This window comes from Canis lupus, chromosome X (genome assembly GCF_003254725.2).
Source record: "Canis lupus dingo isolate Sandy chromosome X, ASM325472v2, whole genome shotgun sequence".
Lineage (NCBI taxonomy): Eukaryota > Metazoa > Chordata > Mammalia > Carnivora > Canidae > Canis > Canis lupus.
The window spans coordinates 44416491-44434585 of NC_064281.1; the positions used below are offsets into that span (position 1 = coordinate 44416491).

Here is an 18095-nt window from a genome sequence, read left to right on the forward strand (position 1 = left end):
CTGAGGGACCTGTTATTTATAAAATGCAAAATATAAGTCTTAAAGCTGGTATTTAAAACCATCACCCATAAGGTATATTTATATTTTTTGAGATGTTTTTGTTGTCCTTTTCTCTATTTGTTCAACTTGTGCATATTTATATATTTAGTACTTTTCAATCCATTGCAGTCATCATTTCTTCTGTTGATCAAACTATCCAGTTTGGAAGAAGCTAGTTGGAACCCTTGACGTTGGCTCCTTTTTTCATTTATTACTAAAATTTTCAAATACATTTAAAGTTAGTAAAATAGACAAACATGTATCCATTCCACAGCTTCAACAATTAATACCATTTGTACAAATTCCTTTGATCTTTTCTCCTCACCCACTTTTTTCCCTGGGGTATTTTAAAGCAATCCCAAACATTATGTCATTACACAGGTAAATAACTCACTATACATCTCTAACTCTTAAATGCATTATACTAAGTAACCACAGGGCCATTATACTTAATAGGATTAACAGTAATTCCTTATATTATCTAATACCCAGGCTATATTCAAATTTCCATGATTGTCTCAAAGATGTCTTTTTAGGGGCACCTGGGTGGCTCAGTTGGTTAAGCATCCGACTTTTGATTTTGGCTCAGGTCATAATCTCAGGGTCATGATATCAAGCCCTGCATTGGGCTCAGGATTCTTTTTCCCTTGCCCTCTGCCCTTCCCCCCGCTTGTGCATGCACACACTCTCAAATAAATAAATCTTTTAAAAATCTATTATTTTTTTTAAAGATTTTATTCGTGAGAGACACAGAGAGAGGGGCAGGCTCCATGCAGGGAGCCTGATGTGGGACTCGATCCCGAGACCCCAGGATCTTGCCCTGGGCTGAAGGCAGGTGTTCAACTGCTGAGCCACCCAGGTGTCCCATTAAAAAGATATTAATAAAAATGTCATTTTATATTTGCTTTGTTTTGTTTTTTAAAGATTATTTATTTATTCAGGAGAGACAGAGAGGTGGAGACATAGGCAGAGGGAGAAGCAGGCTCCATGTAGGGAGCTTGATGTGGGACTTGATCCCAGGATCATGGGATCATGACTTGAGCCAAAGGCAGATTATGCTTTGTTAAATCTGTATCTAAACAAGGGCCACTGTTTATTACCACTGGATATTTTTCTTTTAAGTCTTTTCCTAACCATCTGTAGTCACCCCCCCATTTTAAAGACCACTGGTTTATTAGAGAAACTAAGTCACTTATCCTATCAACAAATGGATTTAGATGATTGCTTCCTTGAGGTGGTATTCAGTTTTTCCACTGCATGTTTCTGTTCACTGGCATTTAGAACTAGAGGATTTATTAGATTCAGTTTCAATGATTTTTTAAGGGAAGAAATCATTTCAGGTAGTGATATGCACTTTCTATGGCATTTCATCATATCTGGTTTAACTTTTTAACTGGTTCTGGGGTTGATTTTTGTTTTCAGGTTTTGTCAGCCTGATCTCTCCATTGTAGCACCTCCTCTCAACCTTTCTCCTATTGATTTTAGCCATTGAAGATAATTGTCTAAATTCACTATTTCAGTAGTAGTTGAAAAAGAGTGGTCTAATTTTATCAATCCTTCTGCATTTATTAGCTGAAATTATTTTGTAAAAAATACCTTTTCTTTATTAGCTTTTTTTTTGTCCCAAAATATTTTAGTAAAAGTCAGGATAAATGTTTTTTTTCATCTATCAGAGTAATGGGTTGGTTTCCTAGAGACTTTCGTTGTTTTCTTCAGTATCCTTGGGAATTCATGGATTTTTATGTATTTTATTGTATATATCTACTGTGATTTATTTTTGATGCCCAGACTGTGTCATCTTAGAAATTAGGAGACTTTTCTGTTTGGCTCCTGTATCCTTTACATGATTTCATTAGATCTTGGCCTCCTTGGTTTCTTTTTTTTTTAATTTAAATTTTAGTTAGTTAATCTGCAGTGCAGTATTGGTTTCTAGAGTAGAATTCAGTGGTTCATCACTTATATGCAGTGCTCATCACAAGTGCTCTCTTTAATACCCATCGCCCAGGGGCACCTGGGTGGCTCAGTCGGTTAAGCATCTGCCTTTCGGCTCCGGTTGTGATCTTGGGGTGCTGGGATCGAGCCCTACATCGGGCTCCCCACTCAGCAAGGAGTCTGTTTCTCCTTCTCTCTCTCCCTGTCCTCACCATTTGTGCTCTTTCTCATGCTCTCTCTCTGTTAAATAAATAAGTAAAATCTTTAAAAAAAAACCCCACCCATCTAGCCTTTTCTTGCTTTCTGACACAAGATATTTTAGGCTCATTAATAATGAGTACATTTTCTGCGCCAGTCCTGGAATCAGCCATTTTGCAAGGAGGCATATATTCCTTCAGTAGTGATTGGTACTAAGAAAGCAAGATGTGAGTGCTCAGGGGATTATTCCTATTTTCAGTCACACTATGTGACCTTCTGTTTTGCCCTTTTCCTCACCTTTTTGAATACAAGTGAATGACTCCAGCAGCATTCCATTGAAAATTAGCTAAGTGTGGCTTTCATTTGTTTATGTAGTCATTCATTCAGTGAAAATTTATAGACCACACTACCTTGTATCTGGTCTCATGCTGGATACAGGCGATGTAAAGGTAAACCTGACTGGTTTCCTGTTCTTGATGAAGATTCATTATAGTGGGGGTATGAGTAAATGAACAGACAGTGTCTAAAGAGTATGATGAGTACTATGGTGGGTATCGGCAAGTGAGGGCAAATGATAGGCCGTGAGGAGGCCCAGAAGGAGCATTTGCAAATGATTTGGAAGGGAAGATAATGTTTGATATTGGATAAATAGAGGAAATATGAAGGTAGAAGAGCTATGAGGTGTGTTCTAGTCAGATGAACCTAGAAGAAGTGGGGGTGGGAATCTAGATATATTTAAAGAAAGGCACTTGTGTTGTTGGTTTTAACTGGAACATAAGTTTTATGTAGAGGAAGAGAAATGAAACTGAGATATAGATAAGGGCCAGGATATTGAGAGCCCCTAAAGTCAGGTCAGAAAAGTAGGATTTCACTCTGAAACCTATGAGGAAGAAATAATGGAATTGTCCTAAGTGGATGAGATATACAGTTCTCTTTGGGATGTACTGATGATGTGCGGGGTGGGCAGATGGGAGTGGGACAGTAGGAGACTCATGAGGAGGATAGAGGTGTAGCGGTCCAGGAGAGAGACAATGTCATGTTACACTGCACCTTATATTTGTGTGTGGTATATGGGAGAGTTGTGTGTGTGTAGTAGTACATCTGTTATAATCTAGTGTAATACATAATATATACATACACAAACATAGAGTACAGTGTAGCATGACATTTTATATATAATATATGTGATAAATATTACAGGTATATAAGATCTGTGCATACACATGGACATAGTGTTGCATGTCTATAATTCTATATGTGCATATATATCCTGGGGCCATCTCATTGCAACAGGTCTAAAATAGAGAATATTTCAGTGAAGAAACATTGCCCAAGGACAGGACAGCTGAAGAGTGGAAAAGGGCTAACAAATACTCCCTCCTTGACCAAATGGGAGTCATGCTCCTTGGAGCCCTCATTTCAACTAGATCTTATCTTTGGGCATGGTCTTTGACCTGCCTAGTCCAGTTTTAGAAAGAATCCTGCTGAATCAATTTAATGCGACTTTCCCCTACCCCTGATATATGTGATCATCCTGGTCTGCCTTCAACAAGAATTCTAAGTCTGTTTAGCAAGATTTCCCTGTTCTTAATGTTTCCTCTTAATTTTCTACCCATTGAGCCCCCCTCCCTGCATTCCCATCCAGATCTACTGCTTAGCTATAGATTCCCAGGTGTCTTTACCCTATTCAGATTGCAGTCCATTTTCTCTTCCCTATTGCAATAGTCTTGACACTATCACAATAGTCCTTTTAATCTTATCATTTTAACAAGTGTCAGGATAATTTTTTCTTTAACAGGCCCCACCAGAACTTTTGCTGATTGTGTTTCCTCCTTCAAAGCTCCACCAATTGGCACTGAGGCCCAGTTGTGTATCCTTAAGTAATCTGAGAATTCCTCTTCCTCTTCTTCATGGGATTCAAGAGTATGAGGAGGAATGAGATGATTGCTCAGCATTCCCCAGAGGTTGGACTGTAGCCTTAACAGTTATCTCTGGGAGAGTGGAATGATAATCAAAGATACTGAATCTCCTTTTATGAGTTTCTGTGTGTCAGGCACGGTTGTATACTAATGAACATGTATTGTGTTTGTCTTTTAAGACTACTATCTTAAACTTTTTAAAATATAAAATGTGAAATTTCTGTACATAATTAGATAGGATGTAGACTGAGAGGGTTCTATTTAATCTAATAGATTTAGGGGAAACCAGGGCAGCGAGTATGTATGGATCAGTGTTAGTGAAGGCTCATGTGCTGAGGACTAATATAATTGGTGAAAGTGTTGATGAAATGAGTGTAGACTTTGATGTCAAAGATCTTATCTGAAAAGTAGAATAGATAATAGGTGGTACATGTATATTTTTAAGATGAGAGATTTGAAAATGTTTAGGTGTTCTGCAGGGGAGGAACTGATAAAAACAGTTTAAATAATAGGAGCGAAAGGGGATAACTAGTGAAACAAAATGTAGAAAAGATTTGTAGAGACATATGAAGTACAGGCCATGAACAAGAGAAGGGGCATTACTTTTGACATTGGAGTTAAGGAGAGTCAGAAAGGGATGTTTTTAAGGTTTTGGAGAAGCAAGAAATAGGGGGAGTTTCTTGGTGCCCCTTTATTCTCTGTGAATAAGGTAGTAAGGGCATTTTGGAGTGTGAGAGGGGATGGCCAGGGGCCAGAGCAAAGAGGAGGAAGCTTGCAACTTTCTTTAGAGAATGAAAGAAGATTTATAGGCAGTATTGAACACCTATCTAGGTTGGAAATAAAATGTTTTTAGTTTTGTCTTTTTATCCAGGTATGTTAAGCTGCCTAGAAGTAGGAGCAAAGAAGGCAAACATTGGGTTTGATTTTAGACTGAATGGGGTGGTGATGATTGTGGGTGGTAGAAGGTTTGAGGGGCGAATAAGTTGTTGAGGTTACTGATGAGATTTGTTCAGGTTATAGGCCATGGGATCTAGTCTCGTCAGGGAAGAGTATATTCTCAGAAAGATTATTCTGTGGATCCAGAGAAAGAGAAGCTGTGTGAATATGTGCATGGGCGTGGGAGAAGTTACATAGAAATTTCAAAGCTCAAAGAGTAGAAGTAATAAGGTGATATGGCAGACAAGAAATTGTGGTCAGAGTAGGTTATTGGAACTTAGGATTTCAGAGGAAAAGTAGTTCTGGATGATGAGTAAGTTGAAGTAGAGGAGGTCAAGGAGCTGTGAAGCTGGGGTGATGGACAAGTTAGCTATGGGATCATCAAAGATATTTCAGAAGATAAAAGGTGATAAAAAGAGTAGAGAGGAAGACAAGGAAGATGCTATATTTTGTGGAGGGAGTGAGTATAGCTCTGAGATAGATGGCATGAAAATCAAAGGAGCAGAGATTTTCTTTTTTTTTTTTTTTTTTGAGGCAGCCAGTTTATTCACATCTTCATTTAAGTTCTTCAAGTCTCTCAAATGTAAAAGGCAAAGTCCCTGCACTCTCACCTAAGATACAAATTAAGGTGATATTCAAAATATTTATCGGCTAGTACAAAGTGGACACCAGGTCCTCGTGCTCTTACCCCGGCCTCCCCTTCAGCCTGTGCTTGGTTGCTTTCACGTAACCACTTTGTGCTTCAACAACGTAGATTCCATCTTACTTTGGCCCCTGAAAGATTCAGAGCTTCAGAGCTCATCTTATGTCCCAACTTTAGTAACAATATGGCCTACCAAAGCATGCATTTCAAAGCACAAACGTTCTTTGTAATCATGCTACTTCTGCCCATTTGTCCTTAGCCAAAATAGTAGTCCTAAATTATACGTATGCATACATTTCTATTTTGTATATCTACATATTTTATGATATATGCATGATATAAATATGCTTAGGATATAAACGTAGAGAGTGGTGCGTGTGTATGATGTTAAGTGTCCCAGAGAGGAGCAGAGATTTTCATAGCAGAAAGAAGAAGTAGGGAATGGAAGCAGCAGTGGCTAGCATGAGTTGTTGCCCTTAACCAGCTTAGCAGTATATTCCTTGGCCTTGGCTTTGTTTGTTTCAGTTCTGTCTTTGTCTCTGTCTTTGCCTTTTGGCGGTGCATAACCAGGATTAGGGCCAAGAAAGAACTGGTGGTAAAATCTTGAATGTAAGAGCTAAGATAGCATTCTATATTGATCTCTATTCTTGGAGAGACTTGAACAACTGCCTTTAGCAACTTTAAGGTAAATGGTATGGCTGGTAGGACCCTGGCTTGCCCAGGTGTGTGTTTCCAAAAATCCTATTGCAAATGGATATGATAGCCAGTCCCTGCAGCTTTTATAGAAGTAGATGCTTTTTTTTATAATAATATTAATCACCTCAGAAAGGTTGAGAACACATGCTTTAAGGAACTTCCATAGGAAGGCCCTGGATTATTCCTTTTTTTAAAAAAAAAATTTTAAATGTGCAATGTAACAAAAATACAGAAAGTTGCATAAAATGTAAATGTACACTAAAGTGAATAATTATAAAGTAAGGACCCATAAAAGAACCTTCCAGAACCAAAAAAACAGAACATTGGAAGTTATTCAGAAGCCTCCATTTGTAATCCTCTCTCTCTCTCCCAGAGGTAACCATATTTCCTGACTTGACTTTGTCTATGTGTATAGACACATGTGTACATATACACCTATTTATACATTTTACTGTTTGTAGACACTTGGTTTGCCTCCCATTTTTGCTGGTAAGAACATTCTTGTACACATCTGTTGCATCTGTGCATGAGTTTCTCTAGGATACATTTATGGCAAAGGGATTATGTGGTAATAGTATGTGCATCCTTTCAACTTTATTAGACAATGGAAAAATTGATCTTCACAAGAATTGTACCAGTTTTGACTATGAAATGTATGTGGATTTATACCTTGTTTTTTTTCCTCCCCCACAGTTTTGAGGCCAGAAAACTATGGCTTGGAGATGATCAGGGTCAGCCAGGACCTGTAATTGGCTGTGGATATGGGGGACTTGGTTACTATTTCACATTTCTCCTGGAACAGTTACATTTAGCTGCTTCAGGGGTATTCTACAGGAGAACCTTGGTTTGGTTTTATCTTTTCCAGAATCTTAAGGCCCAAGAATTGGGCACCACAATTGAATGTGGTTGCCCAGCTTCTGAGGCCATTTGAGAATGAGGGAGGCTGCTTTATTATTCTGTGATACACATAGTTGATTTTAGCAATTATTTTTTTATTTTATTTTATTTTATTTTTTAAATTTTTTTAAATTTATTTTTTATTGGTGTTCAATTTACCAACATACAGAATAACCCCCAGTGCCCGTCACCCATTCACTCCCACCCCCCACCCTTCTCCCCTTCTACCACCCCTAGTTCGTTTCCCAGAGTTAGGAGTCTTTATGTTCTGTCTCCCTTTCTGATATTTCCCACACATTTCTTCTCCCTTCCCTTATATTCCCTTTCACTATTATTTATATTCCCCAAATGAATGAGAACATACAATGTTTGTCCTTCTCCAATTGATTAGCCAAGGGTTCTGTAGGGGGGCTTTGAGCCCGTTGTCTCTTCTTCAGACTCAAGGGTCAAGAATCAGAACCAGGAAGTTAATAACCAGCATCTGTGGATGGCAGAGTATAAAGACTAGTGTAGTGGCTTAGATGACCCTGTGTCTTTGGAGGGTCCTTGAACAACTGTCTTTAGCCCACTCTCTCCTTATTCTTTTCTTTCCCAGAATCTGTCCTTTAGGGAGCCCTTGCATAGGGCCAGGAGGGCCCTGGCTTTTTTCTTTCCTTGCCAGAGTTCAAGGTTTTATAGAAGTAAATTGTAGTGATTAAAAATTAGGAGTTTATTAACTTTCAGAAAGTTGACAAAATGTTCTATATGAAGATGTGAAATATCATACATATATATTATTGATTTTTAATTTAATTTAATTTTTTGAAAGATTTTATTTATTAATTCATGAGAGACACACACAGAGAGAGAGGCAGAGACACAGGCAGACGGAGAAGCAGGCACCACACAGGGAGCCCGACGCCGGACTCCAGGATCACTCCCAGGGCCAAAGGCAGCGCCAAACCACTGAGCCACCGGGGCTGCCCTTGATTTTTAATTTTAAAACAGATAATGGAATAATAATTCCAAATTTTAATTACAATTAGTATTTAATGTACCTTTTGGACCTGACTATATTTTTTAGATATTTCACAAATATGAATGCATTAGCATATTTACACTTAGGAGATGCTTATTTCATGTTTTAGTTCATTATTTCTTTACTTTTTACTACTGTTACTACTTTTGCTTTCTCTATACATGTTGAGAATTTGAATTTTCAAGATAAATCATTGAAAACAGTGGCATGTTGTAGCTCTTCACTTGATTTCCTTTCATCCTTTGGCTGCTACTTGTGTAAAGTTGTTTTAATGCCTTGACTACAACCTCTCACATATTTGCAAGGCAAAGATATTCTAGAAAACATGTCATCTTTCTTTATTATCAGTTGGACACTAAACTAACCCTGTTATCTTTTACATGTTGTGCTTTGCTTTATATTACATGCAAACCCAGCTGAGGATGCCCATCTCACAGACACTGCTTGAATAGTGTGTTATTCATAGGTTTGGCATACCAGGGTACTGGGGTTTACTAGTTGGGAATGTTGGAACCGAGTGGGGGTGGGGAGAATCAGCATGCTTATGAGAAAACTATCTCATCTATGGCAAGGTGAAGGGTCGTTCTAAAAATACTGAAGGGTTTAGGTAAGCTTATTTTTTAAGGAGGGGGGATTCTAGAGGCCACTAAGGAAGGATTTCAAATGGGAAGGAGCACAGTGAACTGATAGTTTGAAGGGGAAATGGGCATAGCTTACTACTTTTCACTCCCTCTATTTATCTTCTTGGTTTTCAGGAAAATGTTTTCCCCAGGGCCCTGAAAGACAAGAAGTATGAGTGAACAAAAGGGGAAGTCATAGAAGGTGAGAAGGGAAATATACATAGTCTAAGAATATCGGAAGTGCTGGGATACTACTGGGAAAGATAGAGTGGAAGCCTTAGAAAAGTTAGATATACCATTAACTATCAATCAATTAAGTAAGCAAATATATAGTGATCTAGACTCTGCTGGATAATGAGGACATAGCTAAATTAGATGTATTTTCTACTGAGTCTGGTGGATGAGATAGACACAGACAATTGCAACAGGGAGTGCTATGATGGAAGGGAGACTGTACTGTCAGTAGAAACATGGAAGAGGGTCCTCCAACCCATTCTAGAACTCAGTGAAGGCCTCCTGGAAGGCATCAGGTTGAGAACTTAATTTTGCATAGAAGTAGCCATTAATCTGGCAGATAAGAATCCCTGAGTGTGGGGCCTAGCGAGCTACTGGTCATTAGACCATGTAGCTACCTGAGTATGCCATATAGCTTTTGAGTTTGGAAAGTACCTGAAGAAATGGGAAGTTCAGAAGCCATTCTGGTTTAGTAGAGCTAGGGAACAGGAGTCAAGCAGAAGTGAATAGTTTCAAAATGGTTACAATGATTGATTGATTGATTGTATATATTTTTATTGGAGTTCAATTTGCCAACATATAGCATAACACCCAGTGCTCATCTCGTCAATTGTCCCCCTTAGTGCCCATCACCCGTCACCCCAACCCCACGCCCACCTCCCTTTCGATTACCCCTTGTTCGTTTCCCAGAGGTAGGTATCTCTTGTGTTCTGTCACCCTCATTGATATTTCCCACTCATTTTTTCTCCTTTCCCCTTTACTCCCTTTCACTATTTTTTATATTCCCCAAATGAATGAGACCATAAATGTTTGTCCTTCTCCAATTGACTTACTTCATTCAGCATAATACCCTCCAGTTCCATCCACTTTGAAGCAAATGGGGGGTATTTGTTGTTTCTAATGGCTGAGTAATACTCCATTCTATATATAGACCACATCTTTATCCATTCATCATTCAGTGGACATCAAGGCTCCTTCCACAGTTAGGCTATTGTGGACATGGCTGCTATGAACATCGGGGTGCAGGTGTCCCAGCGTTTCACTGGATCTGTATCTTTGGGGTAAATCCCCAGCAGTGCAATTGCTGGGTCATAGAGCAGATCTATTTTTAACACTTTGAGGAACCTCCACGCAGTTTTCCAGAGTGGCTGCAGCGGTTCACATTCCCACCAACAGTGCAGGAGGGTTTCCCTTTCTCCACATCCTCTCCAACATTTGTGGTTTCCTGCCTTGTTAATTTCCCCCATCCTCACTAGTGTGAGGTGGTATCTCATTGTGGTTTTGATTTGTATCTCCCTGATGGCCAGTGATGTGTAGCATTTTCTCATGTGTTTGTTGGCCATGTCTATGTCTTCCTCTGTGAAATTTCTGTTCATGTCTTCTGCCCATTTCATGATTGGATTGTTTGTTTCTTTGCTGTTGAGTTTAATAAGTTCTTTATAGATCTTGGAAACTAGCCCTTTATCTGATAGGTCATTTGCAAATATCTTATCCCATTCTGTAGGTTGTCTTTTAGTTCTGTTGACAGTTTCTTTTGCTGTGCGGAAGCTTTTTATCTCGAAGAAGTTCCAATATTTCATTTTTGCTTTTGTTTCCCTTGCCTTCATGGATGTATTTTGCAAGAAGTTGCTGTGGCCAAGTTCAAAAAGGGTGTTGCCTTTGTTTTCCTCTACAATTTTGATGGATTCTTGTCTCACATTTAGATCTTTCATCCATTTTGAGTTACCTTTGTGTATGGTGTAAGACAGTGGTCTAGTTTCATTCTTCTGCACGTGGCTGTCGAATTTTCCCAGCACCATTTATTGAAAAGACTGTCCTTAATCCAGTGGATATTTTTTCCTGCTTTGTTGAATATTAGTTGACCATAGATTTCAGGGCCCATTTGTGGGTTCTCTATTCCATTCAGATGATCTGTGTGTCTGTTTTTGTGCCAGTGCTACACTGTCTTGATGATCGGAGCTTTGTAGTCCAACTTAAAATCTGGCATTGTGGTGGCCCCGGCTCTGGTTTTCTTTTTTAATATATCCCTGGCTATTCGGGGTCTTTTCTGATTGCACACAAATCTTAAGATGATTTGTTCCAACTCTCTAGAAGAAAGTCCATGGTATTTTGATAGGGATTGCTTTGAATGTGTAAATTGCCCTGGGAGCATTGACATTTTCACAATATTAATTCTTCCAATCCATGAGTATGGAATATTTTTCCATCTCTTTGTATCTTCCTCAATTTTTTCAGAAGTGTTCTGTAGTTTTTAGGGTATAGATCCTTTCCCTCTTTGGTTAGGTTTATTCCTAGGTATCTTATGCTTTTGGGTGCAATTGTAAATGGGATTGATTCCTTAATTTCTCTTTCTTCAGTCTCATTGCTAGTGTACAGAAATGCCACTGATTTCTGGGCATTGATTTTGTATCCTGCCGCACTGCCGAATTGCTGTATGAGTTCTAGCAATCTTGGGGTGGAGTCTTTTGGGTTTTCTATGTACAGTATCATGTCATCTGCGAAGAGGGAGAGTTTGACTTCTTCTTTGCCAATTTGAATGCCTTTTATTTCTTTTTGTTGCCTGATTAGTGAGGCAGGACTTCCAGTACTATGTTGAATAGCAGTGGTGAGAGTGGACATCCCTGTCTTGTTCCTGATCTTAGGGGAAAGGCTCCCAGTGTTTCCACATTGAGAATGATATTTGCTGTGGGTTTTCATAGATAGCTTTTAAGATGCTAAGGAATGTTGCCTCTATCCCTACACTCTGAAGAGTTTTGATCAGGAATGGATGCTGTATTTTGCCAAATGCTTTCTCTGCATCCATTGAGAGGATCTTATGGTTCTTGTTTTTTCTCTTGCTGATATGATCTATCACATTGATTGGCTTTAGGAATGTTGAACCAGCCTTGCATCCGGGGATAATTCCCAGTTGGTCAGGGTGAATAATTTTCTTAATGTTGGCTATTGGCTAGGATCTTTTTGAGAATGTTAGCATCTGTGTTCATCAGGGATATTGGTCTATAATTCTTTTTTGGTGGGGTCTTTGGTTTTGGAATTAAGGTGATGCTGGCCTCATCGATCGAGTTTGAAGGTATTCCATCACTTTCTATCTTTCCCAACAGCTTTAGTAGAATAGGTATTGTTTCTTCTTTAAATGTTTGATAGAATTCCCCTGGGAAGCCATCTGGCCCTGGAGTTTTGTGTCTTGGGAGTTTTTTGATGACTGCTTTAATTTCCTCCCTGGTTATTAGCCTGTTTAGGTTTTCTATTTCTTTCTGTTCCAGTTTTGGTAGTTTGTAGTTTTCCAGAAATGCGTCCATTTCTTCTAGGTTGCCTAATTTATTGGCGTATAGCTGCTCATAATAAGTTTTTAAAATCATTTGTATTTCCTTGGTATTGGTGGTGATCTCTCCTTTTTCATTTGTGATTTTATTAATTTGAGTCTTTTCTCTTGTGTTTTTAATAAGGCTGGCTAATGGTTTATCTATCTTATGAATTCTTTCAAAGAACCAACTCTGATTTTGTTGATCTGTTCTACAGTTCTTCTGGTCTCTGTTTAATTGATTTCTGCTTGAATCTTTATTATCTCTCTTCTGCTTGGTATAGGTTTTATTTGCTGTTCTTTTTCCAGTTCCTTTAGGTGTAAGGTTAGCTTGTGTATTTGAGTTTTTTTCCAGTTTTTTGAGGGAGGCTTGTATTGCAATGTTCCCTCTGTTATTTCTGATGTTCCCTAGTTCCGTCTCAGGACTGCTTTTGCTGTATCCCAAAGATTTTGATTGGTTGTATCTTCATTCTCATTAGTTTCCAATCTAATCTCATTAGTTTCCAAAGAATCTTTTTAATTCTTCCTTAATTTCCTGGTTGACCCTTTCATCTTTTAGCAGGATGCTCTTTAACCTCCACGTGTTTGGGTTTCTTCCAAATTTCTTCTTGTGATTTAGTTCAAGTTTCAAAGCATTATGGTCTGAAAATATGCAGGGGACAATTCCAGTCTTTTGGTATGAGTTGAGAACCTGATTTGTGACCCAGTATGTGGTCTATTCTGGAGAAAGTTCCATGTGCACCTGAGAAGAATATGTATTCAGTTGCTTTTGGATGTAAAGTTCTGTAAATATCTGTGAAATCCATCTGGTCCAGTGTATCATTTAAAGCTCTTGTTTTTTTGGAGATGTTGTCCTTAGAAGATCTGTCGATTGTAAAAAGCGGTGTGTTCAAGTCTCCCAGTATCAGTGTATTATTATCTAAGTATGTCTTTACTTTGTTTATTAATTGATTGATATACTGCAGCTCCCACATTCGGGGCATAAATGTTCATGATTGTTAGGTCCTCTTGTTGCAAAGATTCTTTAAGTATGATATAGTGTCCCTCTTCATCTCTTGACTACAGTCTTTGGATAAACTTTAATTTATCTGATATATGAATGGCTACCCCTGCTTTCTTTTGAGGACCATTTGAATGGTAAATGGTTCTCCCACCTTTCATTTTCAGGCTGTAGGTGTCCTTAGGTCTAAAATGAGTCTCTTGTAGACAGCAAATAGATTAGTTTTTCTTTTTTATCCAGTCTGAAACCCTCCGCCTTTTGATGGGATCATTAAGCCCATTGATGTTCAGAGTCACTATGGAAAGATATGAATTTAGTGTGATCATAATACCTATTCAGTCCCTGTTTTTTGTGGATTGTTTCCTTGGACTTCCTCTTTCTTTTAGAGTCCCCCTTAATATTTCTTGCAGAGCTCCTTGGTGGTCACAGATTCTTTCAGTTTCTGCCTATCTTGGAAGCTCTTTATCTCTCCTTCTAATCTGAATGAGAGCCTTGCTGGATAAAGTATTCTTGGCTGCAGGTTCTTCTCCTTTAGGACTCTGAATATATCCTGCCAGCCTTATCTGGCCTGCCAGATCTCTGTGGAGAGGTCTGCTATTAACTAATACTTCTCCCCATAAAGGTTAGGGATCTCTTGTCTCTTGCTGCTTTAAGGATCTTCTCTTTATCTTTGGGATTTGCAAGTTTCACTATTAAATGTTGAGGTGTGAGTGGTTTTCATTGATTTTTTTTGGGGGCGTGGGAATCTCTCTACCTCCTGGATCTGAATGCCGGTTTCACTTCCCAAGTTAGGGAAGTTCTCAGCTATGATTTGTTCAAATACAGTTTCTGGTCCTCTGTCCCTTTCGGCGCCCTCAAGAACCCCAATTAAAGGAAGATTTTTCCTTCTGAGGCTGTCGTATCCTCCAGTTCCATCCACTTCGAAGCTAATGGTGGGTATTTGTCGTTTCTAATGGCTGAGTAATATTCCATTGTATACATAAACCACATCTTCTTTTTCCATTCATCTTTCGATGGATGCTGAGGCTCCTCCCACACTTTGGCTATTGTGGACATTGCCGCTATAAACATCGGGGTGCAGGTGTCCTGGCGTTTCACTGCATCTGTATCTTTGGGGTAAATCCCCAACAGTGCAATTGCTGGGTGGTAGGGCAGTTCTATTTTTAACTCTGAAGAACCTCCACACAGTTTTCCAGAGTGGCTGCACCAGTTCACATTCCCACCAACAGTGCAGGAGGGTTTCCCTTTCTCCACATCCTCTCCAACATTTGTGGTTTCCTGCCTTGTTAATTTCCCCCATCCTCACTAGTGTGAGGTGGTATCTCATTGTGGTTTGGATTTGTATTTCCCTGATGGCAAGTGATGCGGAGCATTTTCTCATGTGCGTGTTGGCCATGTCTATGTCTTCCTCTGTGAGATTTCTCTTCATGTCTTTTGCCCATTTCAGGTTGGATTGTTTGTATCTTTTCTGTTGAGTTTAATAAGTTCTTTATAGATAATGGATACTAGGCCTTTATCTGATACGTCATTTGCAAATATCTTCTCCCATTCTGTAGGTTGTCTTTGAGTTTTGTTCACTGTTTCTTTTGCTGTGCAAAAGCTTCTTATCTTGATGAAATCCCAATAGTTTATTTTTACTTTTGTTTCTCTGGCCTTTATGGATGTATCTTGCAAGAAGTTACTGTGGCCAAGTTCTAAAAGGGTGTTGCTTGTGTTCTTCTCTAGGATTTTGATGGAATCTTGTCTCACATTTAGATCTTTCATCCATTTTGAGTTTATCTTTGTTTATGGTGTAAGAGAATGGTCTAGTTTCATTCTTGTGCATGTGGGTGTGCAATTTTCCCAACACCATTTATTGAAGAGACTGGTTTTTTTCCAGTGGATAGTCTTTCCTGCTTTGTCGAATATGAGTTGACCATAAAGTTGAGGGTCCACTTCTGGATTCTCTCTTCTGTTCCATTAATCTATGTGTCTATTTTTGTGCCAGTACCACACTGTCTTGATGACCACATCTTTGTAGTACAACCTGAAAATGAAATAAAAGGCATTCAAATTGGAAAAGAAGAAGTCAAACTCTCCCTCTTTGCAGATGACATGATAATGTACATAGAAAACCCAAAAGACTCCACCCCAAGATTGCTAGAACTCATACAGCAATTCAGCAGTGTGGCAAGATACAAAATCAATGCCCAGAAATCAGTACACTAGCAATGAGACTGAAGAAAGCGAAATTAAGGAGTCAGTCCCATTGACAATAGCACCCACATGCCTAAGATACCTAGGAATAATCCTAACCAAAGAGTGAAAGGATCTATACCCTAAAAACTACGGAACACTTCTGCAAGAAATTGAGGAAGACACAAAGAGATGGAAAAATATTCCACGATCCTGGATTGGAAGAATTAATATTGTGCAAATGTCAATGCTACCCAGGGCAATTTACACATTTAATACTATCCCTATCAAAATACCATGGACTTTCTTCAGAAAGTTGGAACAAATTATCTTAAGATTTGTGTGGAATCTGAAAAGCCCCTGAATAGCCAGGGTAATATTAAAAAAGAAAACCACAGCTGGGGGCATTACAATGCCAGATTTCAGGTTGTACTACAAAGCTGTGGTCATCAAGACAGTGTGGTACTGGCACAAAAACAGACACATAGATCAATGGAACAGAATAGAGAATCCAGAATTGGACCCTCAACTTTATGGTCAGCTCATATTCGACAAAGCAGGACAGACTATCCACTGGAAAAAAGACCATCTCTTCAATAAATGGTGCTGGGAAAATTGGACATCCACATGCAGAAGAATGAAACTAGACCATTCTCTTACACCATACACAAAGATCAACTCAAAATGGATGAAAGATCTAAATGTGAGACAATATTCCTTTTATCTCGTTAAGCCTCGTCGTTATGACCTCCAGTTTGGATTGCATCTCATTTAATTGATTTTTATTTTCGGCCTGATTAGTTCTAAATTCTGCAGTCATGAAGTCTCTTGAATCCTTTATGCTTTTTTCTAGAGCCACTAGTAGCTTTATAATTGTGCTTCTGAATTGGCTTTCAGACATTGAATTGTAATCCAAATTTTGTAACTCTGTGGTAGAGAGTACTGTTTCTGATTCTTTCTTTTGTGGTGAGTTTTTCCTTTGCTCAGTGCAGAATGGCTAAAAATAAGTTGTACTGGAAAAAGGAGAAAAAGAGAGAAAAATAGGAGTGTAGGGGAACAAAGAGAAAACAAAAAACGAGGGTATCCTCTGATTCTATATACTGTAAATCCCTCGACTTCCCCTGGAACTTTCTAGTGCTGCTTGGTCAATAACTTGCTTTTCCCCTTCTTCCAGGTGGTCTTCTGGGGGAGGGGCCTGCTTTGCTGATTTGAGGTTGTGCACCTGGGGGAGCTGCCCAGCCCCCTGCCAGGTGTATGGCTCAGTGGGAGCTGTTTATCTTGTGAGGCCCCTGCTCCCTGGTGGCCCTGCTCAGTTCCAGGCACTAGGTGACACCAGGAGGAACAACAGTGGCGGTGGCCAGCTTTCCAGTTCTGGAGTCAGCTTCCACAGGAACTACCGCAGCTCCCAGTCTATGGGTTCCTGGATGCTCCAGGGTGAGGGTGCTGATCTGCACAGCTCGGGGCCACCCAGAGGCAGGAGCTTCCTTGCTGCCCTACATCCTCCCGGCCTCCGCTGAGTGCCGGATATTGGGCTGTGTCCCCCAGCGCCCTCGGCTCTGGGGCCTGCACTGCTGGAATCCCGTTCCCGGGGCCACATGGAGCCGCTGCCTGAGTTGCTCCCAGGCTCGCCAGGCGTGAATTCCAGCCCTTTTGGGAGCTTGCCCCGTGGTGTGTGGTGCACTCTCCTCCGGGGAACAGTTCCTCTGTTAGTGCTCCTGGTAGCATGATGGTATCCCTGCCCCTCCTGGGATCCTGCCCGAGTTCCCCGGGAGCGCCTTTCCATCTGGGAAGATTTGTACAGTTTCAGCTTCTCCCGGACTGGCCTTTCCTGTCCTGGGGGCATTCGCCATCCCGCCCTAGCTCGGCTCCTGACGAGGGATCCTCCCCCCTAGGATGCTTTTCTATTTCATTTTTTCCTCGTCTTCCTACCTTGATAGAAGCACGAACTCTTCTCACTGTAGAATTCCAGCTGTTCTCTCTGTAAATCTCAGGCCGAATTCATAGGTTTTCAGGATGATTTGAAAGTTATCTAGGTAAGTTGGTGGGGACAGGTGACTTGGGGACCCTATTCTTCTGCCATCTTGCCCTGCCTCCCTCTCTGTATAAGTTTTATAGTTTTCTTTTCACAATTAGTTTCTAGTTGGAATTTATTTTTGTGTATTGTATGATGTAGAGAATTTATTATTTTTTTCTCAATGATATATCATTGGTTCCGGGACTATTTACTGCATAGTCTCTTCTTTCACCACAGATTTATAATGCTGTGCCTATCATATACCAAGTTGTAATAGATGTATATGTCTGCCCTTAGACTTTCTTTCTGTTCTATTGGTCTATTTTACTGTATCTATACTAATACTATATTGTTAATTACAATAGCTTTGTAATGCATGTTAATATTTGGTAGGGAAAGGCCTCTTATTCCTCTTCCTCAAAAGTACATTTTTTACCCTTCACTTTTCCATACAGATTTTAAGGTAAGCTTAA

General features: G+C 39.6%; 1 protein-coding gene across 8 annotated transcripts in view; it reads left to right on the forward strand.

The window, feature by feature from the left end:
• Positions 1 to 18095, forward strand: part of MAGED1 (MAGE family member D1) — a 63698-nt gene that overhangs the window by 4040 nt on the left and 41563 nt on the right. For 2 of the 8 annotated variants that reach the window (XM_025468612.3, XM_025468614.3), the window contains exon 2: positions 9034 to 9100. The exons of the other annotated variants lie outside the window; for them this stretch is intronic. The gene's annotated coding sequence lies outside the window, so the exon portion shown is untranslated. The remainder of the gene's footprint in view (positions 1 to 9033; positions 9101 to 18095) is intronic. 8 annotated transcript variants of the gene reach the window in all.